Raw genomic sequence first — 22,070 nt, 5'->3', positions numbered from 1 at the left:
CAAAACCATAAAATGTGGGCAAGGGATGTTAGGAGGTAAATAATCCTTTTTGTTTGTATGTATGTCTCTCTTCTTAATTTTAATATAATAATGAAGTGTTTGAACTTACAGGAACATCAGGCTAAAACACACAATTATGGGAAGGGGTTAGCATACTTAAAAAACAGGGCAACCACAAGCCAAAACCAAATATTGCATTTGCAAAAAATGAAAAAAAAAAAATACACTCAAGCAGATAATAACAGGAGACCATCCAACCAAAAAAAAAAAGAAAAAAAAAAAAAGAAGAATGGAGAACCATAGAATCAACTGGAACACGAGGATCAAATGGCAATAAATAATCATCTATCAATTATCACCTTAAATGTCAATGGACTGAATGCCCCAATCAAAAGACACAGAATGGCTGAGTGGATAAAACGGCAAAAACCTTCAATATGCTGCCTACAAGAAACTCACCTTAGGACAAAAGATACATATAGATTGAAAGTGAAAGGCTGGGGAAAAGTATTTCATGCCAATAGACATGACAGAAAAGCAGGAGTTGCAACGCTCATATCAGACAAAATAGACTTTAAAACAAAAGACATAAAGAAAGACAAAGAAGGACACTATTTAATGATTAAGGGATCCATCCAAGGAGAGGATGTTACTATCATCAACATATATGCCCCAAACATAGGAGCACCCAGATACATACAACAAATATTAACAGACATAAAGGGAGATATTGATGAGAATACAATCATAGTAGGAGACCTTAATACCCCCCTCACATCAATGGACAGATCTTCTAGACAGAAAACCAATAAAGCAACAGAGATCCTAAAGGAAACAATAGAAAAGTTAGACTTAATTGATATCTTCAGGACACTACATCCAAAAAAATCAGAATACACATTCTTCTCAAATGCTCATGGAACATTCTCAAGAATCGACCACATATTGGGACATAAAGCGAATCTCAATAAATTTAGGAGCATAGAAATTATCTCAAGTATCTTCTCTGACCACAATGCCATGAAATTAGAAATCAACCATGGGAAAAGGAAAGAGAAAAAACCTACTCCATGGAGACTAAACAACATGCTACTAAAAAACCAATGGGTCAATGAGGAAATCAAGAAGGAAATTAAAAACTACCTCGAAACAAATGATAATGAAGACACAACCTCTCAAAATCTATGGGATGCTGCGAAAGCAGTGCTCAGAGGGAAATTTATAGCAATCCAGGCCTTTCTCAAAAAAGAAGAAAGATCCCAAATTGACAACTTAACCCTCCACCTAAATGAATTAGAAAAAGAAGAACAAAGAAGTCCTAAAGTCAGCAGAAGGAAGGAAATTGTAAAGATCAAAGAAGAAATCAATAAAATAGAGACTCAAAAAACAATAGAGAAAATTAATAAAACCAAGAGCTGGTTCTTTGAAAAGGTGAACAAAATTGATAAACCCCTGGCCAGACTCACTAAAAAGAGGAGAGAAAGAACCCAAATCACCAAAATTATAAATGAAAAAGGAGAAATCACAACAGATACAGCAGAAATACAAAAAACCATAAGAGAATACTATGAACAACTATATGGCAATAAGTTTGACAATCTGGAAGAAATGGACAATTTTCTAGAATCTTACAGCCTGCCAAAACTGAATCAAGCAGAAACAGACCAACTGAACAGACCAATCACTAGAAATGAAATTGAAGAGGTCATAAAATCACTCCCTACAAATAAAAGCCCAGGACCAGATGGCTTCACAGGTGAATTCTATCAAACATATAAAGAGGAATTGGTGCCCATCCTCCTTAAACTCTTTCAAAAGGTTGAAGAAGAAGGAATACTCCCAAAGACATTCTATGAGGCCACCATCACCCTCATTCCAAAACCAGGCAGAGATACCACCAAAAAAGAAAACTATCGCCCAATATCATTGATGAATATAGATGCAAAAATTCTCAACAAAATCTTAGCCAACCGAATCCAACAACATATCAAAAAAATTATACACCATGACCAGGTTGGGTTCATCCCAGGTTCACAAGGATGGTTCAACATACGCAAATCAATCAGCATCATACACCACATTAACAAAAAAAAGTCAAAAATCATATGATCATCTCAATAGATGCAGAAAAAGCATTTGACAAAGTTCAACATCCATTCATGATCAAGACCCTCGCCAAAGTGGGTATAGAGGGAACATTCCTGAATATAATCAAAGCCATTTATGATAAACCCACAGCAAATATAATCCTCAATGGGGAAAAACTGAAAGCCTTCTCACTCAAATCTGGAACAAGACAGGGATGCCCACTCTCACCACTGCTCTTCAACATAGTTTTGGAAGTCTTAGCCACAGCAATTAGACAAACAAAAGAAATCAAAGGCATCCATATAGGAAGAGAAGAGATCAAACTGTCACTGTATGCAGATGACATGATTCTATACCTAGAAAACCCTAAGGACTCAACCCCAAAACTCCTTGAACTGATTAATAAATTCATCAAAGTGGCAGGATATAAGATTAACATTCAGAAGTCAGTTGCATTTCTGTATACCAGCAATGAAACACTAGAAAAGGAATACAAAAATACGATACCTTTTAAAATTGTACCTCACAAAATCAAATACCTCGGAATACACCTAACCAAAGAGGTAAAGGACCTATATGCCGAGAACTATAAAACCTTAATCAAAGAAATCAAAGAAGATGTAAAAAAATGGAAAGATATTCCATGTTCCTGGATTGGAAAAATCAATATTGTGAAAATGGCCATCCTACCCAAAGCAATCTACAGATTCAATGCAATCCCTATCAAATTACCCATGACATTTTTCACAGAACTAGAACAAACAATCCAAACATTTATATGGAACCACAAAAGACCCAGAATCGCCAAAGCAATCCTGAGAAACAAAAACCAAGCAGGAGGCATCACTCTCCCAGACTTCAAGAAATACTACAAAGCCACAGTCATCAAAACAGTGTGGTACTGGTATCAAAACAGACAGACAGACCAATGGAACAGAATAGAGAATCTGGAAATTAACCCTGACACCTATGGTCAATTAATCTTTGACAAGGGAGGCAAGAACATAAAATGGGAAAAGGAAAGTCTATTCAGCAAGCATTGCTGGGAAACCTGGACAGCTGCATGCAAAGCAATGAAACTAGAACACACCCTCACACCATGCACAAAAATAAACTCCAAATGGCTGAAAGACTTAAATATACGACAGGACACCATCAAACTCCTAGAAGAAAACATAGGCAAAACACTCTCTGACATCAACATCATGAATATTTTCTCAGGTCAGTCTCCCAAAGCAATAGAAATTAGAGCAAAAATAAACCCATGGGACCTCATCAAACTGAAAAGCTTTTGCACAGCAAAGGAAACCCAAAAGAAAACAAAAAGACAACTTACAGAATGGGAGAAAATAGTTTCAAATGATGCAACTGATAAGGGCTTAATCTCTAGAATATATAAACAACTTATACAACTCAACAGCAAAAAAACCAATCAATCAATGGAAAAATGGGCAAAAGACCTGAATAGACATTTCTCCAAAGAAGATATACAGATGGCCAACAAACACATGAAAAAATGCTCAACATCGCTGATTATAAGAGAAATGCAAATCAAAACTACCATGAGATACCACCTCACACCAGTCAGAATGGCCATCATTAATAAATCCACAAATAACAAGTGCTGGAGGGGCTGTGGAGAAAAGGGAACCCTCCTGCACTGTTGGTGGGAATGTAAACTGGTACAGCCACTATGGAGAACAGTTTGGAGATACCTTAGAAATCTATACATACAACTTCCATATGACCCTGCAATCCCACTCTTGGGCATCTATCCGGACAAAGCTCTACTTAAAAGAGACACATGCAGCCGCATGTTCATTGCAGCCCTATTCACAATAGCCAGGACATGGAAACAATCCAAATGTCCATCGACAGAGGATTGGATTCGGAAGATGTGGTATATATACACGATGGAATACTACTCAGCCATAAAAAAGGATGACATCATGCCATTTGCAGCAACATGGATGGAACTAGAGAATCTCATACTGAGTGAAATGAGCCAGAAAGACAAAGACAAATACCATATGACATCACTTATAACTGGAATCTAATATCCAGCACAAATGAACATCTCCTCAGAAAAGAAAATCAATCATGGACTTGGAGAAGAGACTTGTGGTTGCCTGATGGGAGGGGGAGGGAGTGGGAGGGATCGGGAGCTTGGGCTTATCAGTCACAACGTAGAATAGATTTACAAGGAGATCCCGCTGAATAGCATTGAGAACTATGTCTAGATACTCATGTTGCAACAGAAGAAATGGTGGGGGAAAAACTGTAATTGTAATGTATACATGTAAGGATAACCTGACCCCCTTGCTGTACAGTGGGAAAATAAAATTAAAAAAAATAAAATTTAAAAAAAAAAAAAAAAAAAAAAAAAAAAGAAGATGTGGTACATATATGCAATGGAATATTCCTCAGCCATAAAAAGGAATGAAATAATGTCACTTGAGGCAACATGGATGGACCTAGAAATTGTCATGCTAAGTGAAGTTAGTCAGATAGTGAGACATCAACATCATATGCTATTGCTTATATTTGGAATCTAAAAAAGGACACAGTGAACTTTTTTGCAGAACAGATACTGACTCACAGACTTTGAAAAACTTATGGTTTCCAAAGGAGAAATTTTGGGGGGTGGGGGGATGGGCTTGGGATTTGGGATGGAAATGCTATGAAAATGTGTTTGGATGCTTTTGTACAGCTATAAATGTAATAATATTAATTGAGTTAAAAAAAGGATCACTATAGTCCATTATGAGCCTTGTAAAGATAAGTTTTTAAATTCTATAAATGTATGCCTTCTAAAAATAAAAACAATAAAATGAAAAAAGAAAAGAAAAATATTTTTACTAATCAGAAGAATTTATATAATTAAAATGTCTATACTAAACCAAAGAAATTCTAGATTCACTGCAATCCCTATCAAAATTCTAATAGCATTTCCACAGAAAAAGAGAAAATACTTCTAAAATTCATATGGAACAAAAAATGAGCATGAACAACCAAAGCAATCTTGAAAAGAAAAGCAAAGCTGCAGGCTTTGAATTTTCTTTTTTGCAGTTATAGTGCAAAGCTACAGTAATCAAGACATAAAGGTAGAGGCTGCCATAAAAATAGACACATAGAGCAATGAAATAAATTTAGAGCCCAGAAATAAACTCTTGCATATATGGTCAACTAATATTTGAATAGAGAGCTAAGAATACTCATTGAGGAAAAGGATTATCTATTTAATAAATGTTGAGAAAACTGGATAATCACATGCAAAAAAATAAGAATGGGTCTTTATATTATACAATTCAGGAATACTAACTTGAAATGGATTAAATACTTAAAAATATAAGAGCTGAAATTGTAAAACTTCTATAAGGAAGTACAGGGAAAAATTTTTATATTGGTCTTGGCAACTTTTTTTCCCTTATGTGACACCAAAAGCATAAGTAACAGAGGCAAAAATCAAGTGAGACTACATCAATTTAAAAATCTATACATGACATTTTTTACAGAATTAGAATAAACAATCCAAAAATTTATATGAAAACATAAAAGATACAGAATTGGCAAAACAGGCCTAAGGGGGAACAAAAGCAGGAACAGGGAGAAAAAATCTCCCAGACTTCAGACAATATCACAAAGCTGTAGGAATCAAGACAGTGTGGTATTTTTACAAAAACAGACATACAGACCAATGGAACAGAATAGTGAACCTAGGAATAAACCCACACACCTATGGTCAATTAATCTTCAGCAAAGGAGGCAAGAATATATAATGGAAGATGACAGCCTTTCAGCAAGTTGTGCTGGGAGAACTGGACAGCTGCATGTAAATCAATGAAACTAGAACACACCCTCACACCATGAACAAAAATAAACTCAAAATACCTTAAAGACTTAAGTATAAGACCCCATACAACTCTTAGAAAAGAACATAGGCAAAATATTCTCTGACATCAACCACATGAATGTTTTCTTAAGTATGTCTCTCAAGGTAATGGAAATAAAAACTAATAAGGGAACGGGACCTAATCAAACTTACAAGCTTTTGTACATCAAAGGAAATCATAAAAAAAAAGAAAAGACAACCTATGTAATGAGAAAAAATAGTTTCAAATGATGTAACTGATAAGAGCTTAATCTCCAAAATGTGCATACAACACATATAACTCAACCGCAAAAAAAATAACAACCCAATTGAAAAATAGGCAGAAGACCTGAATAGATATTTCTCCAAAGAAGACATATGAATGGCCAACAGGCACATGAAAAAATGCTCAACATCACTAATTATTAGAGAAATGCAATTCAAAACTACCATGAGGTGTCCCCTCACACCCGTCAGAATGGTCACTAATAAGTCTACAAATAACAAATGCTGGAGAGTGTGTGGAGAAATGAGAACCCTCCTACACTGTTGCTGGGAATGTAAATTGGTATAACCACTATGGAAAACAGTATGGATGTACCTCAAAAAACTAAATATAGAACTACTATGTCCAAACAAAACTTTCATTAAAAAAATACTTGCACCCCTATGTTCATTTCAGCATTATTCACGATAGCCAATATGTGGAAACAACCTAAATGTCCATTTACAGATGAATGGATTAAGAGGATGTGGTACATATACACAATGAAACACTACTCAGCCATCAAAAGAATAAAATAATGCCATTTGCAATGACATAGATGGAAGTAGAGACTCTCATACTAAGTGCAGTATGCAGAAGGAGAAGGACAAATACCAAGTGATATCACATATCCAAAATATAATATACAGCACAAATACACCTATCTACAGAAAAAAAAGAAACTCGTGGACATGGAGAACAGACTTGTGGTTGCCAAGGAGGAGGAAGGACTGGGAATTTGGGGTTAGTAGATGCAAACTATTGCTTTTGAAATGGATAATCAATGAGATTCTGCTGTATAGCAGGGAACAATATCTGATCACTTGTGATGGAACATGATGGAGGATAATATGAAAAAATAATGTATAAGTATGTATAGCTGGGTCACTTTGTTGTACAGCAGAAATTGACAGAGCATTGTAAATTAAGTATAATAAAAATTTTAAAAATAAAATAAAACAAGACAAAACAAAACAAAAAAACCCCTACCATATGATCCAGCAATTCCACTTGTGGGCATATATCTGAACAAAATTTTCATTGAAATATGTACATGAACCCCTATGTTGAATTCAGAACTATTCACAATAGCCAAGACATGGAAACAACCTAAATATCCAATGACAGATGAATAGGTTGAGAATGTGGTACATATATGCAATGGAATAATATTCAGCCATTAAAAATAAAAAAATAATATCATTTACAGCAACACGGATGGAACTAGAGATTCTAATACTAAATAAAGTCAGAAAGACAAAGGCCATATGATATCACTTATATGTAGAATTTAATATATGGCACAAATGAACATATGTACAGAAGAGAAACAAATTTATGGACATGGAACAGACTTGTGTTTGCCAAGGGGGAGGGGGAGGGAGCGGAATGGACTGGGAGTTTGAGGTTAGTAGATGCAAACTGTTGCATTTGGAGCACATAAAAAATGAGGTCCTTCTCTATAGCACAGGGAACTATATCCAACTTTTTTTTTTGTCTTTTAGGGCTGCACCCATGATATATGGATGTTCCCAGGCTAGGGGTCCAATCAGAGCTGTAGCTGGTGGCCTACACCACAGCCACAGCAATGCCAGGTCCAAGCCAGGTCTGTGACCTACACCACAGCTCATGGCAATGCCTGATCCTTAACCCACAGAGAAAGGCCAGGGATTGAACCATGTCCTCATTGATACTAGTCAGGTTCATTAACTGCTGAGCCATGATGGGAACTCCTATCCAATAATTTGTGGTGAAACTTGCTGGAGGGGAATGTGAGGAAAATAATGTATATGTATAAGTTGTATAAGTTGTATAATATGTATAAGTTGGTCACATTGCTGTATAGAAGAAATTGACAGAACATCATGTCAACTACAATAAAAATTTTTTAAAATAACAAAATAAAAGTAATCTTTGTAATGAGAGAAAATATTTGAAAACTATATATTCAATAAGGGGTTAATATACAAAATATAAAAGAAATTCATAGAATTCAATCACACACACACACACACACACACACACACACACAAACAAATAATCTGATCAAAATGCGGGCTGAGGATGTAAATTGACTTTTTTCCAAAGAAAGCATTTAAATAACCAACAGTTAGATGAAAAAGTAATCAGCATCACTATTCATCAGGGAAATAAAAATTCAAACCACCATCCGATATTAAATCTCATTTGTTAGAATGGCAATTATCAAAAAGACAAGAGATAACAAACACAAATGTTGGCAAGGATGTGGAGAAAAGGGAATGCTTGTGCACTGTTGATATGAATGTAAATTGATATAGCCACTCTGGAAATTAGAATGGAAGTTCCTCAAAAAATTAAAAGTAGAACCACCAATATACCCAAGAATGAAGTTACTATTATATATACACATATACATATGAAATGTTAACTAACCCTATTGTGATAAAAGTGTTAACAAAACCTATTGTAATAATTATATCACAGTACACTTGTATATTAAATCATCATGTTATATGCCTTAAGCTTACAATGTTTTATGTCAATTATATCTAGTTAATCTGGGGAAAAAAACTCAGGTAAAAGAAAAATAAAAGAAATTGGAATTCTAACCAATTCCCAGGTAATATTGATACTACTGGTCCTAGAACCACTCTTTGAGAACTGGTGATCTGGCAATTATAAATGATTGCCTATGTTTTGTATCCTGCTATGGGAAGAGTCTGGGTTAAATCTAGGGTTCAGATGTCAATCAGTTCTCTGACTGATTTTTCATTTGTTCCATTATGGCTATTAGTGTTTAAGGATTAAATCATTTCTAGGGAATTTTATAGGATTTTAGTTCTAAGCCTATAGAACATAAATTCTATAATGGGAATCATAATCAAACAAATGAAAACAGATGCAAATATATCTATCTAAATAACAAGACACAGATCTAAGAGATTTGGAAAAATCACTAATGATTTAAATACTCCATCAAAATTCCTCATGTCCAAATTTAACTTACTTTATGTGAATCTCAAGCTATTTATAAATAGACACAAAGAAATACAAGAAAAAATTTAGGTTAATTAATTAATTAATTAATTGTCTTTTTGTCTTTTCTAGGACTGCACCCACAGCATATGGATGTTCCCAGGCTAGGGGTCTAATTGAAGCTGTAGCCACAGGCCTATTTCAGAGCCACAGCAACGCAGAATCTGAGCTGCATCTGTGACCTACACCACAGCTCATGGCAATGCTGGAGCTGGATTTTTAACCCACTGAGAGAGGCCAGGGATTAAACCCTCAACCTCATGGTTCCTAGTCAGATTCGTTAACCACTGTGCCACCACAGGAACTCCAAATAGAGCTACATTTAAACATGTACACACAAATTCAAATAAATTTTTAGAGAAACTAAGAACATTACTAGTATTTCTTTTCTGAGTAGAGAATATAGATTTATTATGATTCCTAAAGTGCTTAATTGTGTGTTTAAAAGCTTGGTATAATTTCTGAAATAAAATAATTTAAGTGTAGGATAATTAAGAGTATGATCTCCAGTTTGCATCCTTTTTCTGTCATAGCACAGTATTGTGAGGGACTTTACTTCTTTAGTAAAGAAAAATGATAATTCAAAAAGAAACTGCAGGAGTTCCGGTTGTGGCACTGCAGAAATAAGTCTGACTAGTATCCATGATGGTGTGGGTTTAATCCCAGGTCTTGCTCAGGGGGTCCGGGATCCAGCATTGCCAGCTGACAGCTGTATCTCTGATTCCACTCCCTAGTTGGGAACATCTATGTGCCACAGGCGAGGCCCTAAAAAGCAAAAAGTAATTAATAAATAAAAATTATAGCTATTTGCACTGTCTTAAAAAAAAAGAAAAAAAAAAGGAACTCCAAACTCTAATACTGCAGATTAGAAAACGTGTTATATTAAGGACTAAATACACAAATTCTTTCCAGTTTTCCATGGTCCTACCTATTTTAAAGTCCAAGAAAAGACAGAATCCCTTGCAGTGAACACATTTTTTTGTTCTTCGAAAAAAAAATTGCTTGAACTTGTAATTTGTAGCCTGAAAAATATAATTTGAAACTAATTACTAATATCTTTTTTTGATGTGAAGCAGTTGTATCTTATGTGATTTCATGGAAAGATTGTGGGTTAAGAAGGTCTGAGTGACATAAAGAACATATTCATAGTTGCTAAGGGGGAGTGTGGGGAAGGAATGTATTAGAAGTTTTGAGTTACTAGATACAAACTATTAGATATAGAATGGATAAACAACAAGATCTTACTATATAGCTAGGCAAATATATAGTATTTTTAATATATATTATACATAATTCACATATATATTATATATTTCATATATATTAAATACATGTATATATATAAACTATATATATTTAATATCCTGTATATTATTTTGGAAAATAATATGAAAAAGAATATATATATGTACATATATGAATCATTTTACTGTATAGCAGGAATTAATACAACACTGTAAATCAACTATATCTCCATAAAATTAAAAAAAAGGGTCTGAGAGCCAGTTCTAGTTTTGGCAGCCACTAGCCATTAGCAACCTAAACTCCAGTAAGTCTCAATGTATCTGGAAATTAATTCCTTTATATGTAAAATTAGAATCTTTTTAAAGTTGTATGCAAGATTGTATTTTTTATTTTTATTTTTATAAAGTGTGAGCAGCTGGTATCCAAGAAAATAAGACATACTCTGTTTTCTGCAACTTCTCAGTGAGGTTCTTATTGCAAGGGATAGTGCCAATACTAATTTAAAGAGTAAATAAAACATTGTAATCAAATTATTTTTGTTAGTTGTAAGGAAGATTGACATTCCCATTTGATGTTTATGTTTGGGATGTCTTCAGGAGGCCAAACAAGGCAGCCTTGGCCCCTGGAAAGAGATATGCACAGTGAATGTGAGAAGGGAAGGGGCAAAGACAGTACTCAGTCACTTGAAATGGATTGGACTGGCTGAATACCAGCTTCAGGTTGTGGCAGCACCTATGTAGGAGATGAAGACATGTTGGATGGAATAGAGGGAAGAAATGACTTTTCTCTTGGCTTCTCAATATGATAGTGAGACCCAAGAATTCTCTATATGGGTCTCCCTATACCTCATCCTTTCCCATGTTGGAAGATGTGGAGTCAAGTCTTTAGGGTAGCTTGGCTCCCCACAGTGACATGGGTTTAGCTTTGTGATTCCAGGACCAAAATAAGCAATTGATCTACTTTCTTTTTTTACATAAACCCCTGAAATCAAATCTCTCTTCAAGAAAACCTGAGTCCCACATTTGAGAATTTTCTGTGATACTTCCCTAATGAGTTCTGCCTTCATATGTGGAGCCTGAGCCAGTCTCTAGATGAGAACACCAGTCCCTAAGGTCCTAACTCTGTAAACAAACTAATGTCTATCTTCAGGCCCCCAGACATTTTCAAATTCTCAAGGTGACATAGTATTAAAGTTGTCCTCCAAACCCCTTCATAGGCACCAATAAAATGACATCATGTATATCAAAACTCTTGGAATTAAGAGTCCTTCCCTTTATCCCTGGGGGTCATCTTCCACCTGCTTAATCCTAGGGTACCTGTATATATGGGAGTAAGTAAAACATGATTTAAAATGTGGCACTATTCCACTTCATCCATTTAGTTAAGAGGAGGTGATATCTCTGGACAGTCCTGATCATTTTGCCTACAGTTACATATTTCTTTTTCAAGCTTTTTCATTTGAAAACTTCAGTGGGGCAAGAGATTATTTTTGTGCTCTATCCCCCATCAGAGTTTTGGTTGGAATTTATTTCAGAAGATCCAGAAACTAAAAGGGACCAGAATTAACAGTGATATTGCTGAGAAAACTCCTGGTTAATCTCTGGAAGGAAGGCCAACAGATTCTTAGGTCTTCTACTTTCTGGGAAGAACAATAGTGTGGATTTTGATGTGAGCTTCAGTTAGCAATGATTCTTATATCTGTATCATTGATACTTTGAAGTATTTATAATTATATATATACATATTTTTTGGCCACCCCACAACATATGAAGTTCCTGAGCCAGGGATCAGATCCTACTGGCTGGATCCTTAACCCACTGTGCTGGGCTGTGGATCAAACCTGTGCTGTGGTGGGAACTCTGGGATTTATACTTATCTTTATGATAGTTCTATTAGTGTTTACATCTGTTAGTTCGCCAGAGCAAGTGGGTTCCCAGTGCTAGCACATACTTTAATTCCATTTTGGAAAAGGGCTTCTGCACCCAATTTGGAAAAAATTGAATGCTCTGTATTTTAACAAAGTGGATCTAAGACAGGTAGATTAGGAGTAATTATGTCCTATTTGCTTTCTCATTTGTAGCTGGGACAACCCAAGGGCATCCCCTGATCCTAGATGCACAGACATCAAGTTATCGTTTTAATTTCCTTGTGAAATAGATAGGAACAGAGGAGAAAGGCAGAGTGAATGAAACTTTGAGCTAATGAAAAGAATTGTTTTAACAATCTTGTGCTTTTTTTTTTTTTTTTTGCTTTTCTTTATGGCTGCACCCATGGTAAATGGAAGTTACTCAGTCTTGGGGTCAAATCAGATCTACAGCAGCAGGCCTATGTCACAGCAACATGGGATCCAACCCATGTCTGAGATCTACATTGCTACACCAAAATTGGAACTCTGGACCTTGCTCTTATATGAAGTTGTAAGCATTGGCTAGTCTTTTGACCCTTCTGTCATTGAGATAGTTCATCTCTGAAATGGAGATCCAAATGCTTTGTCTGCCCACAACACAGAGCTGCTGTGAGGATGGCCTGGAACTTTCTGCAAAATATTAAACATATTGTAATTGTGAACACAGTGATGATTGGGATATGCTGCATACCTGAAACAGACAAAAGTAGAGCACTATCTGGTATTGTTAAATCCCATTCAGCAACTCTCCCCTTATGAGTTAGTGGTACAAGTTTTGACATAATATTTACTCAGAGAATCAAGCCCAGTGGATCCAGACTTTTATGACAAAGTTTTCAAAATTAGTACCATTTATAGTATCATGTGCTAACTAAACTACTACAGGTATTTGAACAGCTCCATTCCTTTTCACTTTCCATTTCATAAGCCCTGTTCCTTGCAGTTGCATGGTTCTGATCTAAGAGTGAGCTAAAAATCATGAAAAATCTGGTGTATTAACATATAATTAAAATACTTGTTAGGTGAAACAGAGGAGAACTTCTGGGTACTGGGCATAAGGTTGAGCATTATATCACCTTGGAATGAAAGAATAGCACGTTGAGAAAATATTCCTTAAATAAATACACTATAAATAAATACAAGTGATATATATTTGCAATTTTGGCTGAGGAGTCAGGCTCTAAATGATTTATATAGCTGAGCAAAATGTGTAGCTCATTGTCGGCACTCCTGGGATCCTTTTATTGATTCTCTTAAACTTGAATGAAAGCTGTGACAGGTCTGTGGGAAAAATGGGTGAGAGTTGTTCTTCACAACTAACACCAGCAAAGTTTGTGTGGGAAACTCTTCTTTTAGAGTATTCAGTTGACCTTGCAAAGTCTTTGGTATTTAGCTGGCTACTTGTGATCATTCCCTGCCTCTTTCATCTCTTCGTGGGGCTTTGTTGAAGTTCCTGTTCCTGGAACAATGAATAGGAACTTAGAGAATTTCTTCCTACAGTTCCAGCTGGAAAGAGTTCATTACTTCTTCACTGTCAAGCTTGACAGGTGGTGAAAGCAGCCTCATGGAGACAACCATCCTTCAAAATGTTTCCGTACTCTTGTTCTCACTGCTTCCTTTTGTGTGTTGCCATGATGCTATTTGCTATGACCACAGCTCATATGAACCCAGGTGAACACTGCTGCTATACTGTAAGTCAGAGCCCCATCAAAGCCCTTGGCACAGACTATAGAAACTATGTGAAACTGTAAATGTTCAGGGCATATGCCTGATGTCATGATTTACATAAACATGTGAGGTCTGGGTGGATATGTAGAGAGGATGTAGCCTTCTCTCTAGCCTGCAAAGGAAAAGCCAAAATATATTTGGATAAACTAGATTTTAGGCCATATGTTTGCAGACTTGCCTTTTACAGAGGCAGAATTCAGTCTATTTCAATTCTTATGGTCAAAAAGTATTGTGGTAATTAAAAAATTTTTAAATTGTATTTATTTTAATTTAATTTTTATCTTCTATTGGAGTGTCGTTGATTTACAATGTTGTGTTAATTTCAGGTGTACAACAAAGTTATTCAGTTATACACATACATATATCCATTCCTTTTCAGACTTTTTCCCCATGTAAGTTATTATAGAATATTGAGTAGAGTTCCCTGTGCCATACAGTATGTCCTTGTTTATTATCTATTTCATATATAGTAGTGCATATATGTTAGACTCCTAATTTATCCCTTGACCAAAATTTCCCCTTTGGTAACCATAAATTTATTTATTTATTTATTTATTTTTTTGGTCTTTTTGCTATTTCTTGGGCCGCTCCCGCGGCATATGGAGGTTCCCAGGCTAGAGGTCCAATCGGAGCCGTGGCCACCGGCCTACACCAGAGCCACAGCAATGCAGGATCCGAGCCGCGTCTGCAACCTACACCACAGCTCACGGCAACACCAGATCGTTAACCCACTGAGCAAGGGCAAGGGCCGAACCCGCAACCTCATGGTTCCTAGTCGGATTCGTTAACCACTGCGCCATGACGGGAACTCCATAAATTTATTTTTGAATATGGTGAATCTGTTTCTATTTTATAAGTAAATTCATTTATATCTTTTTTTTAGATTCCACACATAAGTGATATGTTATTTGTCTTTGTCTGGTTGACTTAATTTAGTATGATAATCTCTAGGTCCATCCATGTTGCTGCAAATGGCATTATTTCATTCTTTTTATGGCTGAGTAATATTGCGTTGTATATAAAGGTGCTATATTTAGTGTCAATAAAATTACATGTTATTAAGGAGTTGCCTGACATGTACATTTATGGATTCCCTGAACACTGTCTATGAATTTGACTCTTTTGGTATTTGAATGCACTAATTCCTCCTCTTGAAACATATTTTGCTCAATATGCCATATGTGATATTCCACTTATTTGAAAAACCAACCAAAAACAAACAAGCAACCACCTCTTGGTGCAGCAATCTTCCATAGTACAAACTCTTCTACAGGGCCTTCCCTGATCTGTTGGAAATAATTTGCAAAACACACAGCTTTTTAACAAATTTTATTTGAGAGAACTTATACTTTTTCTTTTCTTTGTCATGATTTACCTACAGTGTTCACCAAGAACAACTTTGGAGTCAATTCATCCTCTACCCTCCAGGGTCATCATGCACACTGCTTTGCATACAATAGGAATCAATTAATGTATCCTAAAACAGTAATGGAAAGGAAAATGACATTCTGAACTTCACAGACCTATAAATGGAAATTGGAGAGTACTGGTTACTGTCTTCATTTGCCCTCCAATCTAATTATTTTTCTGTGTATCCATAACAGCTGGTGAAGATTATGGAAAGGGACAATGACAGCTATCAACAGGCATTCATCCTGGTAGGCTTTTCTGATCGGCCTGAATTGGAGATAATTCTCTTTGCTTTTATCTTGGTCTTCTACATCTTGACCCTGGTGGGCAACACTGCCATCATACTCTTGTCCATCATAGACTCCAGGCTCCACACACCCATGTACTTCTTTCTTGGGAACTTGTCTTTCTTGGACCTGTGTTTCACAACAAGCATTGTTCCTCAGCTTCTATGGAATCTTTGGGGTCCAGAGAAGACCATCACCTACCATGGCTGTGTGGCCCAACTATATATCTACATGGTACTGGGCTCCACTGAGTGTGTTCTCCTGGCTGTCATGTCCTATGACCGCTATGTGGCTGTCTGCCGACCCCTACACTACACTGTGGTCATGCACTCACGTCTCTGCCTGCAGTTGGTGACCATGGCCTGGTGCTGTGGCTTTCTGAATTCATTTGTTATGTGTCCCCAGACAATGCAGCTTTCCCGATGTGGGCACCACAAGGTGGACCACTTTCTGTGTGAGATGCCTGCTCTTATTGCCATGTCCTGTGAAGATACCACGCTGGTGGAAGCATTTGCATTTATCCTGGGGGTTGCTCTTCTCCTGGTGCCTCTTTCCTTGATCCTTATATCATACGGCATGATTGCTGCTGCTGTGCTGAGGATCAAGTCATCAGAAGGGCGCAAGAAAGCTTTCAACACATGCTCTTCTCACCTAACAGTGGTCATCCTCTTCTATGGAACCATCATCTACATGTACCTGCAGCCGGCCAACAGCTACTCCCAAGATCAGGGCAAGTTCCTCACTCTCTTCTACACCATTGTCACTCCCAGTGTCAACCCCCTCATCTATACTCTGAGGAACAAAGATGTGAAAGGGGCAATGAGAAAACTCCTGGGGTGGGAGTAGGTACAGGGAAACCTAAGATAGAGAAAAGCTGTAAAAATATAATTGAAGTTCTGCAGTCATTTTCTTATCTACATCTTAACCATGTGGAAAACTAATATTTAAAGAATGAAGTGAACATGGACAGGCACTGAGCTTTTGAGTTTGACTCTGTTCTCTACTCTCTGGATGTAAAGTGTCTTCCTTCTGTTTAAACGTGTCTGCTTTAGATATCTAATGTACTTGCACTGTATCTAGCTTTGGACTTTATGTACAACTGCAGGGAACCTATGGAGCAAATTCAAATCACACAGTCTGAAGATGATGTCATGAGATGCCAAATAAAAATGAAACAATATACATGGCCTCTTCTTGAAGCTCCGTTATGACTGCAGTGGTTTTTTAGAGAGGGGTGAGTCAACATCACTAAAATGCGCTATGCTGTCCTAGACATAGGTTTGTTCTCCATGACTAAAGGGCATTCTTTGATATGCTTTTTGAAAAGGAAATAAGAGTTTTAATAGAGTCATTTGTACTTTTTCTTCACTTTCTCTTTTAGACAAAGCATTTTCAAGATAGTCAGCTGGAGTTAGGAGTCTAAGACTTTGGAGAGAATAGAGCAAGTACAAAATTTTGGGATACAGTGAAAGACTTTGGTCTCCTGATCAGGTTACTTTAATCAGCTGTAAATGTTCCATTTTAAAAAGGCTATATTATATTCAGATTAACTACTACCATCTCAAAAAGATTTTAATGGGCAAAGTTATTGGAATTTACTAAGATAAATATTATTACAATTTGATTTTCTATCAAATTCTTAAGGTACAAATTTCCAAGAACTCCCTAGATTTCTCACATCAAAAACTCCAGGTAGGGTCTCAGGCACCTTTGTTTTTTAACAGTTCTCTATCTTAGATCATTTTCCCAAGGCAATAGGAAAAAAAGCAAAAATAGATCAATGGGATCTAATCAAACTAACAAAGCTCAGCAAAAGAAACCATAAAAAAAGACAAACTAAAGAATGGGAGAAAGTAGTTTCAAACAATGCAACTGACAAGGGCTTAATCTCCAAAATATACAAACAACTAATATAACCCAACAGCAAAAAAAAAAAACCCCAAAAAACAACCACCAGCACCTAATTGAAAAGTGGGCAAAAGACCTGAGTAGACATTTCTCCAAATAATATATACAGATGGCCAACAAGCACATGAAAAAATGCTCAACATCAGTAATTGTTAGAGAAATGCAAATCAAAACTGCTATGAGGTACCACCTCACACCTGTAAGAACGACCATCATTAACAAATCTACAAATAACAAATGCTGGAGAGCGTGTGGAGAAAAGGGTACCCTCCTACACTGTTGGTGGGGATGTAAATTGGTACAACCACTATGGAAAACAGCATGGAGGTACCTCAGAAAACTAAATATAGAAGTGCCATATGACCCAGCAATCCCACTCTTGGGGATATGTCCAGACAAAACTTTCTTTTTTATATAACAATTTTTATTTTTTTTTTTAAATTATAGCTTGTTTACAGTGTTCTGTCAATTTTCTACTGTACAGCATGGTGGCCCAGTTACACATGCATGTGCAGATTCTTTTTACTCATATTATCATACTCCATCATAAGTGACTAGATATAGTTCCAAGTGCTACACAGCAGGATCTCATTACTTATCCATTCCATAGGCAAGAGTCTGCATTTATTAACCCCAAGTTCCCAATCCATCCTGCTCCCTCTGCCTCCTCCTTGGCAACCACAAGTCTATTCTTGAAGTCCATAATTTTCTTTTCTGTGGAAGGATTTATTTGTGCCATACATTAGATTACAGATACGTGATATCATATGTATTTGTCTTTCTCTTTCTGACTTACTTCACTTAGTATGAGAGTCTCTAGTTCCAACTATCATGCTGCAAATGGCATTATTTTGTTCTTTTTTATGGCTGATTAGTATTCCAAAACCTTTTAATGAAAAAGATACATGCACCCATATGTTCATTGCAGAACTATTCACAATAGCCAAGACATGGAAAAAACCTAAATATCCATCTACAGATGAATGGATTAATAAGATGTGGTATACATAATCGGATGCAACTCGCCCATAAAAAAGAACAAAATAATGCCATCAGCAGCATGATAGATGGAACTAGAGACTCGCATACTAAGTGAAGTAAGTCAGAAAAAGACAAATACCATATGATATCACTTATGTCTGGAATTTAATATATGGCACAAATGAAACTTTCCACAGAAAAGAAACTCATGCACTTGAAGAATAGACTTGTGCTTGCCAAGTGGGAGGGTGAGGTAGTGGGATGGATTGGGAGTCTTGGGTTAATAGCTGCAAACTATTGCATTTAGAGTGGATAAGCAATGAGATCCTGCTATATAGCACAGGGAAATATATCTAGTCACATATGATGGAATATGCTGGAGGATAATGTGAGGAACAGAATGTGTATATATATATGTGTGTGTGTGACTGGTTCATTTTGCTGTGCAGTAGAAAATTGACAGAACACTCTAAACCAACTATAATGGAAAAAACAAAAATCATTTAAAAAAGTCCTCTGGATCTTACTGATTATAGCAAGATTTGTAAATCATTCTTTTAGAGATAATCTCAGTTCAACTGTTTACATCAGCCAATAATCCTCCTGGAGCACTTTGAATGTATGGCTACCTTAACTGGGTGTAAATTATACTGCAAACCAGGTATAGGAGATGATATTATCCATATCTGGGTTTGGAACAGATTTATCCTCTTTCAAGTTATCTATTGGAGTCTAGCATTTAAAATCTATGGAGTAATACTAGTCACTTACAAGGTTATAATAGAGATTAAATAAGGTCAGCTATAAAAAATATGTGGCAAGTGGTCTCTCAATAATGTTTACTTTTCTCACCATGGACCAAAACCCATTGCTCTCTATTCCTTTTGGAATACATTGAGTTTTGTTATTTAGATCTAGTTTTTACTACAAATTACCTCTAGTATTTTCCCACACAGTGTCTGCAAGGTGAAAAATGCTTTCTTCTAGTTATAAGAAACAGTCTTTGCTTGGTTCTTTTATATTAGATAAATAGGATCTTTAATAAACTCTCAGAGGACTTTGCTGCATACTTTAGCACCCTAATATAAATTTGGGATATGGAGGTGGAGTAAGTGTACTGTTTCTATTGTTAGTGGATAATACAAATTCAGGCTGTTGGGTTTATGGGGAGAGTGTGTTCATAGACTTTGATAGAGGCTAAACCTATGATAACAAAATATCCAGACAGAAATGGAAAAATTATTTCAATATCATTTAATTAGATGTTTCAGAGATATTAAGAATAAAGTAAAATTAATTTGCCTCTCTAATCTTCCTGTATATATAGATAACCACAGGACATATGGAATGCAGATATTTTTTACTTCTTTTGAAAATGATGTGACAAAACACAGGCTAAGACAGTTAGAACTACAAGGTAAGATAGTACCCCCAAATAGTGCTAAGTATCTGTCAAACATTTTCCATTTCCTGTTGAGCTAATCCATTTGAATTTAGGTTCTGTGAAGTTAAAATATGAACTTTCTAGTGTACAAATGCTGCCTTTCTATTTGATAAAAAAGAACATTTAAGTTTTCTTGTTACTCTGAAGAAATCTCCCACGGGGCATCATCTTGGAAATAAAAGACTGAATAAATTTAGTCTCTTGTACCAAATGCCAGTTCTTTTCTGTATTATTATCCTCATTTTTCTGTTTCTGTGGCATGGCAATCACTAACAAAACTGTCATACATATAATGAGTGTATTTCCTGCTGACCTGAACCAAGAGGTTTTGTTCTTTCACCTAAAATATCCTGTAGCTATGATATTTCTGTGATATATTTTCAATGAGTCTAGTCAACAAGTACTTATTAAACACACACACATATACTGGAAAGTCTAAGAAAATAAAATAAATTGACCTGGTTGTAGAATGCCCACTCATTCACACCTCCTTGGATACACTGACACTTAGAGCAGTGACATTTATCCTAGCATTGACACTGCAGCAGTGAACAAATTTTGCTTCCACAAAACCTTGCCATTGTGTGTAGGGTAAGGGTGAATGGGAGTTTCAGGAGATGGAATGGAGAAATCAACCAATTCATCCATAAACTGGACAGTGACCTCAGTACTAAATCTCCTTATGGACTTAGAAACTGACTCAGAGATGCTCCCCCCAAAAATTATAAGTTGGAAAGAAATTGGAGTAAAGTAGTCATACAATAAAATACAATATAATAAAAAGTAAAGCGAGAGAGGAGATGAAACAGTGATAAAAAGATGTGACTAGAGCGTTGAGCTAGATATCTAGAAATTATGGAATTCTGAAAATTTGTAAAAAAAATATTTGAAAGAACATAAAAGAGTAAATGTATATAGAAGAAGATAGTTCATACCGAGACTTTGTTTTCAGTGTACAGGCAGTGTAAGAATGACTATAAATGGTCTTAGATCATGGATACAAAATTTTCATGTGAAAAAGACACTAGTAAGGTAAAATTTTGCTGGAAGAATATTCATCTGTTACCAGTTGTTATAACACATGTTTGGGTTTGATTTATACTGTGCTGTGATTTTTTTCTTATAGCTATCATTTATTTATTTATTTATTTATTTATTTATTTATTTATATTAAAGTATATTTGATTTACAATGTTGTGACCATTTTGTTCTTTCACCTAAATACCATGTAACTATGATATTTCTGTGATACATTTTCAATGACTCTACTCACAAGTACTTATTAAACACACACGTATATACTGGAAATGTACATATATATAGATTTCTTACATTATCTTTCATCACATATTGCCCCAAGAGATTGGATATAGCTCCCTGAGCTATACAGTAGGATCTTATTCTTTATTCATTCTAGAGCCCCAAACTTCCAGTCCATCCCATTCCCTGATGCATCCCTTGACAACCACAAGTCTGTTTTCCATGTCTGTCCTGAGTATGTTTCTATTTTGGAGGTGGGTTCATTTGTGCCATATTTTATATTCCATGTAGAAATGATATATTATGATATTTGTCTTCCTCTTTCTGATTTGCTTCACTTACTATGAGAATCTCTAATTGGAGGCACAGAGTGGTGTAACTCAGCACAGGTCACACAGCTTGGAGCTGGAGCTGAGGGATGGAATTAAGATGGCGGAATAGAAGGACTGGAGCTAACTTCTCTCCTAAAAACAACAAAATTCACAACTAAAGACTGAGCACTCTTCACCCAAATGGACTGGAAGCCTTAAAAAAGATATCCTACTCCAAAAGAAAAAGAGGAGGACACAATAGGTAGGAGGGGTGATTTCAAAATATAAACAACCCCATATATCCTGGGTGGGAAGCCCCACAGACTGGAAACTAACTGGTTCACAGTG

At 36.0% G+C, this 22,070-nt stretch overlaps 1 pseudogene across 1 annotated transcript in view; it reads left to right on the top strand.

Moving 5' to 3' along the window:
- The window catches only part of LOC100515529 (putative olfactory receptor 2W6 pseudogene), a 42,095-nt pseudogene extending 25,099 nt beyond the window's left edge, over positions 1–16,996 (top strand). The window contains exon 3 of the transcript XR_014837396.1: positions 15,503–16,996. The product of XR_014837396.1 is annotated as a putative olfactory receptor 2W6 pseudogene, transcript variant X1 (transcript). The remainder of the gene's footprint in view (positions 1–15,502) is intronic.
- The last annotated feature ends 5,074 nt before the right edge of the window (positions 16,997–22,070 follow it).

The sequence above is a fragment of the Sus scrofa genome, chromosome 2, assembly GCF_054392235.1.
Source record: "Sus scrofa isolate SSC_HxYL_T2T_F1_AM1 chromosome 2, Sscrofa_HxYL_maternal_Yorkshire_Landrace_v2.0, whole genome shotgun sequence".
Classification (NCBI taxonomy): domain Eukaryota; kingdom Metazoa; phylum Chordata; class Mammalia; order Artiodactyla; family Suidae; genus Sus; species Sus scrofa.
The sequence above is the reverse complement of the archived record's forward strand: the minus strand, read 5'-3'. Positions and strand labels throughout refer to the sequence as shown.